The 13,768-nt window shown below is 42.2% G+C and overlaps 1 protein-coding gene across 1 annotated transcript in view; it reads left to right on the plus strand.

Annotated features, from left to right (window-relative positions):
* The window catches only part of LOC119413723 (cell cycle checkpoint protein RAD17), a 94,478-nt gene that overhangs the window by 65,251 nt on the left and 15,459 nt on the right, over positions 1 to 13,768 (plus strand). The window lies entirely within an intron of this gene.

A 13,768-nucleotide genomic window follows, 5' to 3' on the forward strand; every position in this document is an offset into this window, starting at 1 on the left:
CCCCCCCCCCCCCCCCCCCATCTCTCTGATCTGCTACAGCCGTATGTCCCACCATGTTCCCTGAGGTCAGCGGACCAGTTGCTCCTCACAGTTCCAGGAACTCGTCTTAGGCGCAGAGGTGACAGGCCTTCTCTGTAGCAGGACCAAGACTTTGGAACGAGTTACCTCTGCTTGTCAGACAGGCCCCCTCCCTCTCTGTTTTCGAATCCCGTTTAAAAACCCACTACTATTCAGTAGCTTTCAACACCAGATGATCTGTGTTTTGAACTTGTATGCTCCAGACCAGTTAGTCGTTATATTAATTATCTGCATCATTTTTATGTCTATATTCTGATTTACTTCATTTTGTATTTTGCTTTGTGTGTTACCTGTTGTTCTGTCTGTACAGCACTTTGGTTGGCCTTGTCGCTGTTTTAAGTGCTCTATAAATAAAATGGTATGGTATTAATGAGAGATTATGCACCGCAGAACTAAAGTTCCTAAGCGTGTTTCAGCACGGCGCTATTATCTTGCAGCACTCATAGCATTAGCAGCCTAGCAGGCAATGAACAAGCCATCTCGTTGCAATCTCCTGTTTGGGAACATTATGTTGTTCTTGTTAAAAGACAAGTGAAGAAATCCAAAGCTGTGTGTCAGCGTTGTTTCACGGAGATTGAATCTGCCACAGGCAACATGTCTAACTTGTTAACGCACTTGAACCAACATCATCCGAATGTGAACATCTCTTATACAAGGAAGAAAAACAGCCGTTGTGCAAAGACCGATAGCAGCATTTAAACAACCTTTATCAGGTCATTCAGATCGGTCCAGAGCAATAACACAAGATGAAGGAGTTTTTAAAGCTCTGGATCTACGTCCAAATGTTGTTGATGTGCCGGTTTTAAACATGATTAAAGTTTTTAAGCCCTGCTGCCTACGACATCCATCACGTCAACACTTCAGCCAAAAAGTTGTAGCAGCACTTTATGAAAAAGCTAAAACTGATATCGTAAACGAGCCCGACCCAAGATTTAAAGCCCTGCCACATCGATGATGAGCGACAGAGAATATTCAACCACCTCATATGATGATCATGCATGAAGAGGTATTGTTATTGTATTATTGGGATCTAATGAACTTTTTTAATTTAAAATTATCATCTTATTAACTCTTTTTTTATCTCTGTGTTGTTTGCAGTCTGTGGATGATAGCAGCTGAGTCTTCTTGATCCACCAGATCACCTCCAGCTAAGAAGTCTGTAATAACTGAACTGTGAGTGTGTGTATGAAGTGGTTGAATCTCTTGCTCATCATCATCAGAGCAGGGCTTTAATCTTGGGTCTTGTTTGTTGACAATATCAGTTTTATCTTTTTCATAAAGTGCTGCTACAACTTTTTGGCTGAAGTGTTGACGTGATGGGACGTCGTAGCGAGGCTCAATAACTTTAAAGTCGGCGCATCAACAACATTCGGGCATTCCGGTACATTCGGTAGATCCAGAGCTTTAAAAATTCCTACAGTTTGTGTTATTGCTTTGGACGATCTGAAATACCTGATAACGGTTGTTTAAATGCTGCTGTTATCGCTCTTTGCACCAAGCTGCTAGAAAAGATGTTCACATTCGGATGATGTCGTTTCAAGCAGGTTAAAAAGTTGGACGTGTTGCTGCTGCAGATCCAGTCTCCGTGAAACAACGTCGACACACAGCTTTGGATTTGTTCACTTGTCTTTTAACAAGAAACACATAATGTTCACAAACAGGAGACCACAACGAGATGCTAGGCTGCTAATGCTGCGCGTGCTGCAAGATAATAGTGCCGTGCTGAAACACGCTTAGGAACTTTAGTTCCACAGCGCATAATCTCTCGTTAATAAAATTGAATGAGTGAAAAAATAACCGAAACGGTACGCATGTGGACTGAACCGAACGTGCTGTACCAAAACAGTTCAATACACCCACGTGTACCGTTACACCTGTAGGGGAACACCACCTCAGAGAGAGAACGCCTTATCTCAGAAACAGTTCACCTCACCTCAAACAACCATCATTCCTGTGTTTTGTGTTTTAAACTGTTTCAAACAAGATTCATCTATTCCCTTGGGAATGAACACATATTTTATTCACTGCGTTAACCTCACTGCCAATATGAACTCATTTCCCATGAAACGGACAGATCATTTTAATGAGAGCTTTTGTTCAACTGACCTCTTGAGTTTTTGAAACATCCAAACTCGCTACGTTGATATCTTCTCTTATCGAAAAGGAGTATTTCTCCCAGACTCATTCCCATGAAGATAACACCATAAGAACCCTTTGTTTGTTCAAATTGACATTCTTTTCCTGGAGATGGACAGTGAATATTGACACCTCTGTTAAAACATTGCATGTTTTTAGTTTAGTTCTAAAATGTCATATGTTGAATGTTTATTCATGAAAATGTGTGTTATAAGTAATATTTCTTTAAGATAACACATTTGTCTTATTTTCTCCTTTAAAAGGAAACTTTTAAGGCAGAGAAAAAGGGACTTTGGATTTGAAAACAAGGTAAAAGTTAGAACCACCCCTTTTCCCGAGATGAACCTTTATCTCTGTTCTAACACAGAGTTAAGTTTCACTTCTTAAGTAAAACTCCAGAGAGACATGCTTGAACAAAGAACGGAGAGGAAACTCCAAAGCCTTCACACTTCTCAGAGAGTGGGAGCGAGGAGAAACACGCTTTTGCACTACAACTCAGAGAAGAATACTTCCTAGCAAGACATCCTAGGAAGAAAGAGAGAGAAGAAGCACTCTTCTGCAGACGTCTCAAAACGAGAGATAGGACAAAAGATACAGAAGTTACCCAGCACCTGACCAGAACCAGGCTGGCATTGAATCCAGGGCTCCAGCTGCCTAACAGGCAACCAGAATCACACCGCAGAGGAGTGGTAAATCCAGCTGACTTCCAGAGCCAGTGGCCGGACCTTTGTCTCTCCAACCGATGACAGGTGAACTTTGAGGAGACTTCTGCCTCTCAGTCACCGGAACATCTTAGGCCTTGCTGGCATCATTAGCAGCTGTCAGAACCATGCTCTGACCATCTACATCCTAGTAGGAGAGAGACTTTTCAATGCTTTTCTGGTGACCCTACATCACAATAAACTTATCAGAAAAATTAGCTAATATTATTAGCTTACCTTAGACACAATTTTAACCACTTTACAAACAGAAACTAGTCCAAAGTCTGCCTTTTAAGTTTCACTAATTTTACTCATCAATTTGACCTTTGATTCAAAGTCATTTGATGTTCATTTAACTTTTGTCATGCATAATTTTCATCACCATATCACACATTATTATTTTTATAATAAAATACATAAAAATCAACTGAATGTGTGATTATTTTGGCATATTTGTGTGTATTAACTGATTTGATGCCTTTAAACACGAGAAGAAACTTGAAGTGGACCAGTAGGGAACAGGCACTAACATCTACTAGGTTCCACCAAGAGTAATGTCACACCAGCCGAATACCGAACTTATTATTTTATTGCTTCTCACAAGTATTCAGAAACAATTTTACTTACAAATGTAGAAAAATAAAATACAAGAAAAATTAAACAGAGCTCTTTCCCTTTTATGGTAAATGATAAATGGACTGTACTTATATAGCGCCTTTCTATCTTATTTCAAGATACTCAAAGCGCTTTACACTACAGTCTGTGCCTCATTGACCCATTCATACAGCTCTATACTAGATCTCTACAAAGCTAATTGAACAAATCATTCTAATGAGACTAATCAGTGCTTTTAGATCACATTCATACACTGATGGGACACACATCAGAGGCTATGAGGGGTTCAGTGTCTTGCCCAGGGACACTTCAGCATGTGACTGCTGGTAGATTCAAACCCCCAACTCTTGCATTGGAGGACGACTGCTCTAACCACTCAGCCACAGACGTCCCATGAAAAAAGAAAATAAAAATAAGTTCAGTTCTTTAGCAACGTTGCTACCCAGGTACTGTTGTGTATGAAGTCTTATCTGTAACCCAAGATGGATTTTCCGGATTGTGAAGGTTCTTCTGCGAAAGGATGACCCGGCTGGCCACACCATTTACACCTGTCCACAGTTCGCATGGGCTCGGCTCGCCATCACGATCAAAGAATCCAGAGTCACTATAAAATCAATCTGAATAAAGTGCAGAAAGTAAATCATTCTGTTCCCGTTCAATTATGAGATTCCATGTCTTTTTTTCAAGAATACAAATCATTCACATATTTCTCCTTCTAGTTTTTAGCTTAATCAGCTTAAGTTTATGGTGAACTACCATGAAATGCAATAAACAGTAGTTAACTGTTAAATATTTTTAGTCTTAAACCAACAAAATACATTGACAATTTAAATATGCAGTGCATAACTTATAAGTTAATCAGAATCAGAATCAGAATGCCTTTATTGTCATTATACGCAGTACAATGAAATTAAGAGCCACTCCTTTTTCCAGTGCAAAACATGCTTAAGAAAAACACTAAAAATATAAAAAAATGTAACGCAGTATAGATATAATAATGAAAGTAAAAAATACAAGTATTACACATTGTATTGCACATTATGGATATTAGTGAGGTAGTTAAGGTGACTGAGAGTATGAAATGTCAGTAGTATTGCACAGTAGAAGTCCAGGGGTTTGGGAGGGTAGATGATTAAATCAGTGCATGTGTGAGTTCAGTGTGGTGATGGCTTTCAGGAAAACAACTTCTTGAATCTGTTTGTTCTTGTTCTGATGCACCTGTAGCGCTTCCCTGAAGGTAACAAGTCAGTTCAAAACCCGGGTGTGAACAGTCCATGATTATGTTTTCTGCTCTGTTGAGGCAGCGTGATGTGTAAATGTCCATCAGGGAGGGGAGAGGGCAGCCAGTTATCTTTTGTGCTGTCTTGAGTACTCTCTGAAGCCTCTCCCTGTCAGCCAGGGTGCAGCTGCCGTACCATACTGAGATACAGTATGTCAGCAGGCTCTCGATGGACGAGCGGTAGAAGGTCAGCAGCAGTTTTGTGTTCAAGTTGTGCTTCTTAAGGACTATTAAGAAGTGTAGTCTCTGCTGAGCCTTCTTGATGACCGCTGTGGTGTTCTCTTTCCAGTTTAGGTCAGCAGAGATATGGACACCAAGAAATCTGAAAGTGTGAACCCTCTCCACACATTCGCCATTGATGTGAAGGGGGGCTAGGTTGGTGCTGTGCTTCCTGAAATCAATAATCACCTCCTTGGTTTTTTTTGATATTCAGAGACAGGTTTTTCTCTGAGCACCAGGTTGCTAGCTCCAGGACCTCCTGTCTGTAAAATGTCTCATCTCCCTTAGAGATTAGTCCGACCACTGTGGTGTCATCAGCGAACTTGACGATGAGGTTGTTGTTGTGGGCCGGGCTGCAGTCATGGGTGTAGAGACAGTACAGCAGGGGGCTCAGCACACAGCCCTGTGGGGAGCCAGTGCTCAGCGTACAAGTGGAGGAGAGGTGGGGACCAAGTCTTACAGATTGGGGCCGATTGGTTAGGAAGTCTTTTATCCAGGCACATGTGAGTGGGGGTAGGCCGAGATTGTCCAATGTATTTATAAGAATGTCCGGAATGATTGTGTTAAAGGCCGAGCTGTAATCCACAAAGAGCGTTCGAACATAGCTGTGCTGTTGTTCCAGGTGGCTCAACGCGGTGTGGAGAGCTACTGCAGTAGCATCCTCTGAGGACCTGTTGGTGCGATATGCAAACTGGTAGGGGTCAAAGTTCGGAGGGAGATAGTCCATGATGTGCTGGAGAACCAGTCTCTCGAAGCACTTCATGATTACCGGACTGAGAGCCACCAGTCGGTAATCATTCAGGCTGGTGATGGTAGGCGTTTTCACACTGGGATGATGGTTGCAGATTTTAAGCAGGGAGGGATGACAGCCTGGGCCAGGGAGAGATTGAAAATTCTGGTGAAGGTGGGGGCGAGCTGGAGGGCACATGTTTTGAGCACCCTGCCAGGTACTCCATCTGGGCCAATAGCTTTCCTGGGGTTCATTGATTGGAGGGAACGTCTAACATCATGCTCCCGTACAGTGAGTGGAGTGGTGCAGTAACCGGGTGGGTGTGGGGGCAGGGCAGGATCAGATGGGTGCTGCTGTGGTGCATCAAAGCGTGCAAAGAAGCAGTTTAGCTCCTCTGCTAGTGATGCACTCAGGTCTCCTGTTGTCACCTCACAGCCTCTATAGTTTGTGAAATCAAAATCAATGTTAGACTGCATAACAGATCTGATCACTCTTTCAGGGATGAAGATGTGCACATCCTGGATAGAGAGGAACGATGGTTTGAGAGAGGAGTAAAGGAGGCCATCTTTTTGAAAAGAAACCGTCCATCGTTAAACAGGGGTGGAGGCCTACGTGTTCAATTGTCCCCCTCTTACAATGCTGTGATTGCTAGTATCACTCAGCCCTCTGTGAGTAGTAAACAGCCATCAGGTGCTAATGATCCATTGTTAGGCTGATGGTCCTTCTTGAGCATGTGATCAGCTGGTTTTGGTTGTCAGCAGCAAAACTGGTTGATCCACTCTGAGAAGGTGCTATTTAAGAGACTGAGCTGAATACAGCACCTCAGACTGAGGAAGTCTCTCGGATGAGAGACGAAACGTTTCTACATTTTTTTGTTGTTTTGCTTTGTTTTGTTTTTTTGAATGTCCAGAGGACCAGATTTAACTTGTTTTAGATCAGGCATATTAATCATTTTACCTTTCTTTTGCTTTTAGCTCAAGCTCAAAGCTCATGCTAGAAGGCTTTGGAGCAAATAACAGTGAAATGTCGGCCTTATTATCTACTCCGCAAGTTCACAGTGACTTTCATGATGGTTGTTTACATTCCACCGAATGTTAAAGCTAACGACGCTCTGCAGGAGCTCCACAATCGCCTCATCTCGCTGCAGAACAAACACCCTGAGGCTCTTTATGTGGTAGCCGGAGACTTTAATCACATGAATCTAAAGGACTGCCTTCCAAGCTTTTACCAGCATGTGGGCATACCAACACGTGGAAACAACACACTGGATCGTGTTTACAAAAACGTAAAAGATGCATACAAATCTGAACCCCGCCCCCACTTAGGACTTTCAGACCACATCTCAATCTTAATGGTCCCTGCTTACCTCCCCCTGCTGAGATGCTCCAGACTGGTACAAAAGAAAGTTAAATGTTGGATCCAGGACAGTGGCCCATACTGAGAGATTGTTTTGATCGAACAGACTGGCAGGTTTTCAGAGAAGCTGCTAAAAATGGAGGATCGCTTGATCTGGACCTATACGCATCCTCAGTTCTGGGTTACATTAGTACATGCAGGCCCAGAGTGGCCAGTTGGAAGGGTCTGGAGATTTCCCAGTGGGCCAGTGTGATTTGTGGGCTGCAGGACCGGCGCTCACTATTTTTTTATTATTTAGAACTTTTTATGAACAACATTTAAACACAGAACACGCTACCGCTGCTCCTGGACCGCCCCGCCTCCTCCGCAGGGCTGCAGCTCGGTGGTTAATTTTTTCTTCTTCAAGTCGGTTCCTCTGTGCGACCTGTCAATCAATCCAGTAGGTGTGTCAGCAAATGACCAATCGGTAACCTCAATTAGTCCCAAAGGTAAACGCCCCTTACCTGAGGCTGCAGCCTGGACGCTTTACAGTCAGAGGTGTTTGTGAAAAATCACCAGAACAAAATGGGTAAACGGTGTCAGTGGAAAACAGGTAATCCAGACACGTGTTATCCTGAGCGTTTAGAGGGTGGGATACAGTTTATTCATTTTCAAAAATTAAACAGAGTTTGGAAAACATGTAAAAAGCTGGGGACCGACCCCATCAGCTGATCACAAGTTATAAACAGGAAGTAGCTTCCACATGTTCATCTCTACGAAATTAACTGCAAGTAAATCCTCCATTTTCTGTCATAATTACATTGTATGCTTAATGGTTAAATTAAAGGTTAATGCTTAATTCAGGTTATGATTATTTGTCATATGCAGGTTAACACAAGGTTAACAGTACAACAAAATATTCAGGATGAGAAGAACTGATTACACTCCTAAAACAATGAACAAACAAACAAGAAATACTAAAGCATTCAATAAGGGTACAACATAAAGTACCAAAAAGACTTGTTCAGTCTGAGGTGACTGAGCTGAATACAGCACCTCAGACTGAACAAGTCTTTCGGATGAAAGACGAAACGTTTCTACAATTTGTTTTTTTGTTTTTTTTTGTTTGTTTTGGTTTTTTTGAACGTCCAGAGAACCAGATTTAAGTTTTTTTAGAGGTAAATACAATATTTACAAGGTCCTTAAGAAAAAAATAGTAAACAACAACATGGTAGAATATAATGGTGCAAGTAGGATGAATTTGTATGAATAAGTATTTCAAGGTAGTAATATAAGCTTAAATTCACATGATGTATACGTCACATAACTAACATAAACTACACAGGTTGTGTGACAGATTATTACACAGGTTGTGAGTAACACTGAGATGAATTATGATGGTAAGGTAGATACATGATACAGCCACATAATGCATTAGCAATAAAAAATATTAGGTATCAGAAGCTAATATTAGTCATATTAGTTGTCACAGATGTGGCTTGGTGCAAAGTTATTGCCAGTGGTTCAGTGTTATTTAATGAGAGTTCAGTAATCTGACAGCTTGTGGACAATAACTGTCTTTTAGTCTTTTTGTGCGCGATGGCAGACTCCTGTATCGTCTGCCTGAGAGTAGTAGATAGAAGAATCCTTGTGCTGGGTGGGTGTAGTCCTTAATGATGCTGCATGCTTTACGCAGACATCGGCTGTGGTAGATGTCCTGGATGGTGTGAAGACTGCTTCCAGTGATGTCCTCTGCAGTTTGCACCACCCTCTAGAACTTTCCGGCTCTGACTGGTGCAGTTCATGTACCACCCTGTGATGCAGCCTGTCAGTAGGTTCTCAATGGTGCACCTATACAACTGCAGAAAGAAAAGCTTTGCAGAGAGTGGTGAAGGCTGCACAGAAATCTGTCGGAATCAGCCTCCCCACCATCACAGACATCTACACCTCCAGATGCAGGAAGAGGGCCACCTGCATCATGAAGGACCCCACTCACCCAGCACACACACTTTTTGCCCCACTTCCCTCAGGAAGGAGGTTAAGGAGCATTAAGTGTAGAACCACTAGACTGAGGAACAGCTTCTACCCTGAGGCTGTTAGACTCATGAATCTCTAACTAGAATAATCACTGTGAAAAATCACATCATGTTGCTGCTGATCTGTTTCATGTTGCTGCTGATCTGTTTCAATGTTGATGTGTTCATGCGTGCTCATCTGCTCACAGACTCATGTTCATGTTTGTGCTGATGTTCAATGTTTTATGTTATGAGTGCTTAGTGTATATTTAGTTGATGTTTTTCTTAGTTCATATCTTAGATGTTATTACTGTTTTTCTTATACATTTTATTGTTGGATGTAACTGGGACCCTGTGAACATAATTTCGCTCCACCACATGTACCACATGAGGTGTGAATGACAATAAAGAAACTCTGACTCTGACTATAAAAGTTGGTGAGGATACTGGTGTTCGTACCAAACTTTACATTTCCTTGTAGGTGAAGCAATCTTACCGTTCATGTAAAATATTTGATAATGTTCTTATAAAATCAATTCCTGAATGTTGTTCGTACTGTGTTAATGCTACATGTTTGTCTCTTGACCCTACAACTGGGTAAGGTTACAGTAGACCTAGCCGATTACTGGAGTTTTAATTAGGCATTTTAAGCAACTAATAAACATGATGGATGATGATCATATTGATTTATGCTAGACCATTGGTAAGAAAAAGTGATTATTATTATTGTTTTATATTGGGTAGTGATTTTTCCCCCTAAAAGTTAACTTAGACTACACTATGGTATGTTTCTTAGACTGTGGCTAGGATGATGAGAGAAGCTTCACCACTCGCTCCCCACGAAATCGGATGCTTCTCTCCCTCCCTCTCCGCTTTGCTTTGCTGCTCTGTCTGTCTGTGAAATTGCTGAGACTCTCTTGCATTTCTTCCGAACCATAATTATGGACTTGTTTCGACCAGTTGGTCCCTCAACTCACTTTACAACATTTCTTCGAAGAGAAGACAGGCTTTGGGCGAGCCGATTTACCCTGTTGGCACGTACGCAGCTGGACATCTCATCGACTGGAAAACTTGATGATGTGTCTATCTCTGCTGCCATCTGTGGATTTTAAGGACGCATATTTAATTGGATTTTCGATAACTGGTTCCTGCTTTTTGGATTCAGCTGGTGCTAGTTTTATCTACAATCAAGGAAGTAGTCAGCAGCAAATTTGGACCCGATCATGCTGCTTGCCTTTATGATGGCTTGGTTCATGTCTGGAGTACCCGGACTCAAATGCTTTGGGCTGAATGGATCAGATCTTGGGGATTTTTACTCAGACACGTTTCCATCGGTGTGGCCATGTTAATTTGGACATTTCGGAACCGAGTAGACCGACACAGACTGAAGGTTGATGTCATTAAGTTCTGCCTGTCCCCAAAACAACTGTGTGTTTATTTAAATTTTGGTCGCCTTGGCTGGCCTTGAAGGTCATCTTATCTAAAGTCGCCTGGAGAAAATGTGATCTGACGCTCACCACCCCTCCCTGAGGAATTTCCAACTGATAACCAGATGAAACCAGCTGAAAAAACTTGGTCATCATTTCAGGACTCTGGATTCTTATAGAGGTTATCCTTGGCCATTTCTCGACATCCCTCGAGAATGTTTATGGATCTCATTAGAGGACATTGACTGATTATAGTGACCTCGAGAGCATCTATAAGCGTTGTTGACTGCTCTCGTTTCTGATTGCAGAATGTTTACGTAAATATGTGCTTGTTTGTGCGAGGTGTTTTTTCAATATTAGGGGTTTTTCTCAGCCAAGAAAAAAGTCTGATAGGAATTTTTTTCGCCTCCAATTCCTACATGTGTCCAGTTAACCACTGTTTTTGTCTGTCCAAACAGGTCTCACTTGTAAATGAGTCTTCGAGGTTCAATGTGATTTATCTGTTTAAATAAAGGTTGAATGGAAAAAAAAAAAGCGGAGCGTGCTCTATTCACACAAGGAGAGCTGTTGGTCAGGCTACTCCTTGTTGTGCCATTAAATCTATAATAGATATTGAATCAAGTGTTACTTATGTAGGTAAAACTAAATGTTAAACAGTCTGTTAAAATACACCAGAATGCAAGAAATGGCATCTACTTTATTCAAAATTTTCTGACCTCACCACGGGATGAAGAGCATCTCAGCGTGACCTCAGTAGAAGTATGGAGTACTTTCAGGAGGATTAATCCACACAAGGCAACCGGCCCAGACAACATCCCCGGAAAAGTGTTGAAAGAATGTGCCGATCAGCTCTGCGAGGTGCTAGCAGACACCTTTAACACCTCACTTACCCTGGAGACAGTTCCCACCTGCCTAAAGACTGCCACCATCATCCCAGTCCCAAAAAGCTCTACAGTGACTGGTCTGATTGACTATCGGCCAGTGGCCCTCACCCCGATAGTCGCTAAATGCTTAGAAAAACTGGTCATGACCCACATCAAAACAACCATCAACATCAACGAGGACCCTCATCAGTATGCATACCGTGAGAACTGATCAACAGAGGATGCCATACAAATGCATCACAAACAATGATGAGTCCAGCTACAGGCAAGAGGTGGAACACCTGGAGGGCTGGTGCAAAGAGAATAATCTTCACATCAATGTGAATAAGATGAGATTATTTTGAACTTCAGAAGGAACAAACACACCTACACCCCCTGAACATAAGAGGATCTGCGGTGGAAGTGGTCTCCAGCTACAAGTACTTGGGTGTGCACCTGAACAACAACCTCAGCTGGAGCAACACCACCAGCCTGATGAAGAAAGCTCATCAGAGACTCTACTTCCTCAGACGGCTGAGACGAGCTGGTCTGGGGAAGCTCAGTCCTCACCTCCTTCTACAGGTGTGCAGTGGAGAGCATCCTGTGCTCCAGCATCAACGTGTGGCATGGAGGCTGCACAGCTGCAGAAAGAAAAGCTTTGCAGAGAGTGGTGAAGGCTGCACAGAAGATGTTGGAGTCAGCCTCCCCACCATCACAGACATCTATACCTCCAGATGCAGGAAGAGGGCCACCTGCATCATGAAGGACCTCACTCACCCAGCACACACACTTTTTGCCCCGCTCCCCTCAGGAAGGAGGTTGAGGAGCATTAAGTGTAGAACCACTAGACTGAGGAACAGCTTCTACCCTGAGGCTGTTAGGGTGCATTCACACCAGCCCTGTTTAGTCCGCTTTAATTGAACTCTTGCTCGTTTTCCTAGAAAGTCCGGTTCGTTTGGGGAGGTGTGAACGCTCCATCAAACTCTGTCACAGAACAAAAAGGCGAACTCTGGCCCGGGCTAAAACCTAGGTCTCGGTCCGGTAGAAGAGAACTCCAGCGCGGTTCGAATACAGTGTGAATGTAAACAGACCGAGCCCCGCTCCACAAGCAAGAAGTGGAGTACAGCGCAGGACAAACAAACACGCGTTTTTCTTGGCTCATATGGAGCCGTCAGCTGCCTTGTGTGAAAAACAATATTCTCCATGGTCTTCTGTCTCATCTTCTGCTAATGCTAAGTCCATTTTTGACAAATGACAAAATATAACTCCTAAAATGATAAAACTTGATTCCACTCAGTTTTTGTTTTTATTTACAGAAGAAGAAGAAGACATGTCTTCAGAGGTTTTTGTGTCATTTCTTTCAGTAGTTCTTGGTGCAGCGCCCCCACAGGCGAGCGGGGGAACAGGTTGGTTCAACAGGTTGACTCGACTGCACAGTGCAGTGTGAATGCAAACACACCAGCTCAAATGTAACAAAAGCTCATGAATATTGGTCCCTAACCGAACCGAGTCTACCGGACTATCTCGTGTGAAAACAACCTAAGACTCATGAATCTCTTACCAGAATAATCACTGTGACAAATCACATCATGTTGCTGCTGATCTGTTTCATGTTGATGTGTTCATGCGTGCTCATCTGCTCACACAGACTCATGTTTGTGCTGATGTTTGACGTAATGTTTTTATGCTATTAGTGCTTAGTGTATATTTAGTTGATGTTTTTCTTAGTTCATATCTTAGATGTTATTACTGTTTTTCTTTTACATTTTATTGTTGGATGTAACTGGGACCCTGTGGACATAATTTCGCTCCACCACATGTACCACATGAGGTGGAACGACATTAAAGAATCTCTGACTTTGACTTAAAATGTTGATTAATGAATTTTTAACACTTCAACATTTATTATTTTAACCAAAAACAACTTATAGTTGCTTTAACATGGCTTCCTATGAACTGTATGTATTTTTAATGAACCGATATGATTTAGAATACAAAAAGCACATTCTTTGTCATTGTAGAGCTAATTCTACTCTTGTAAATTGATACAGGCCTTTAGCATTAGCACCTGTGGTTAGTGCTAGCATTAGCTCGGTTAGCATTTTTATTCTTATTTTTGTCAGTACAATGATGTAAAACACACCAAAGCAATTAAAACATTAGGACAAAGTCCAACAAACTCCCTATTGGTTTATTTAGAGACATATCTCAGTATCTGGCAGTTTAATATTTAACTTATCTATACATTAGCCGCAAGCTAAGTGAGCTCAACTGAGTTATTCACTCACCGGGATTTCCACAGATATCACCCAACAAGCGGTCGCCTCGGTCTCTCACTGGGATTTCCACAGATATCACCCAACAAGCGGT

Source organism: Nematolebias whitei, chromosome 8, assembly GCF_014905685.2.
Source record: "Nematolebias whitei isolate Nwh7 chromosome 8, NemWhi1, whole genome shotgun sequence".
NCBI classification, from domain to species: domain Eukaryota; kingdom Metazoa; phylum Chordata; class Actinopteri; order Cyprinodontiformes; family Rivulidae; genus Nematolebias; species Nematolebias whitei.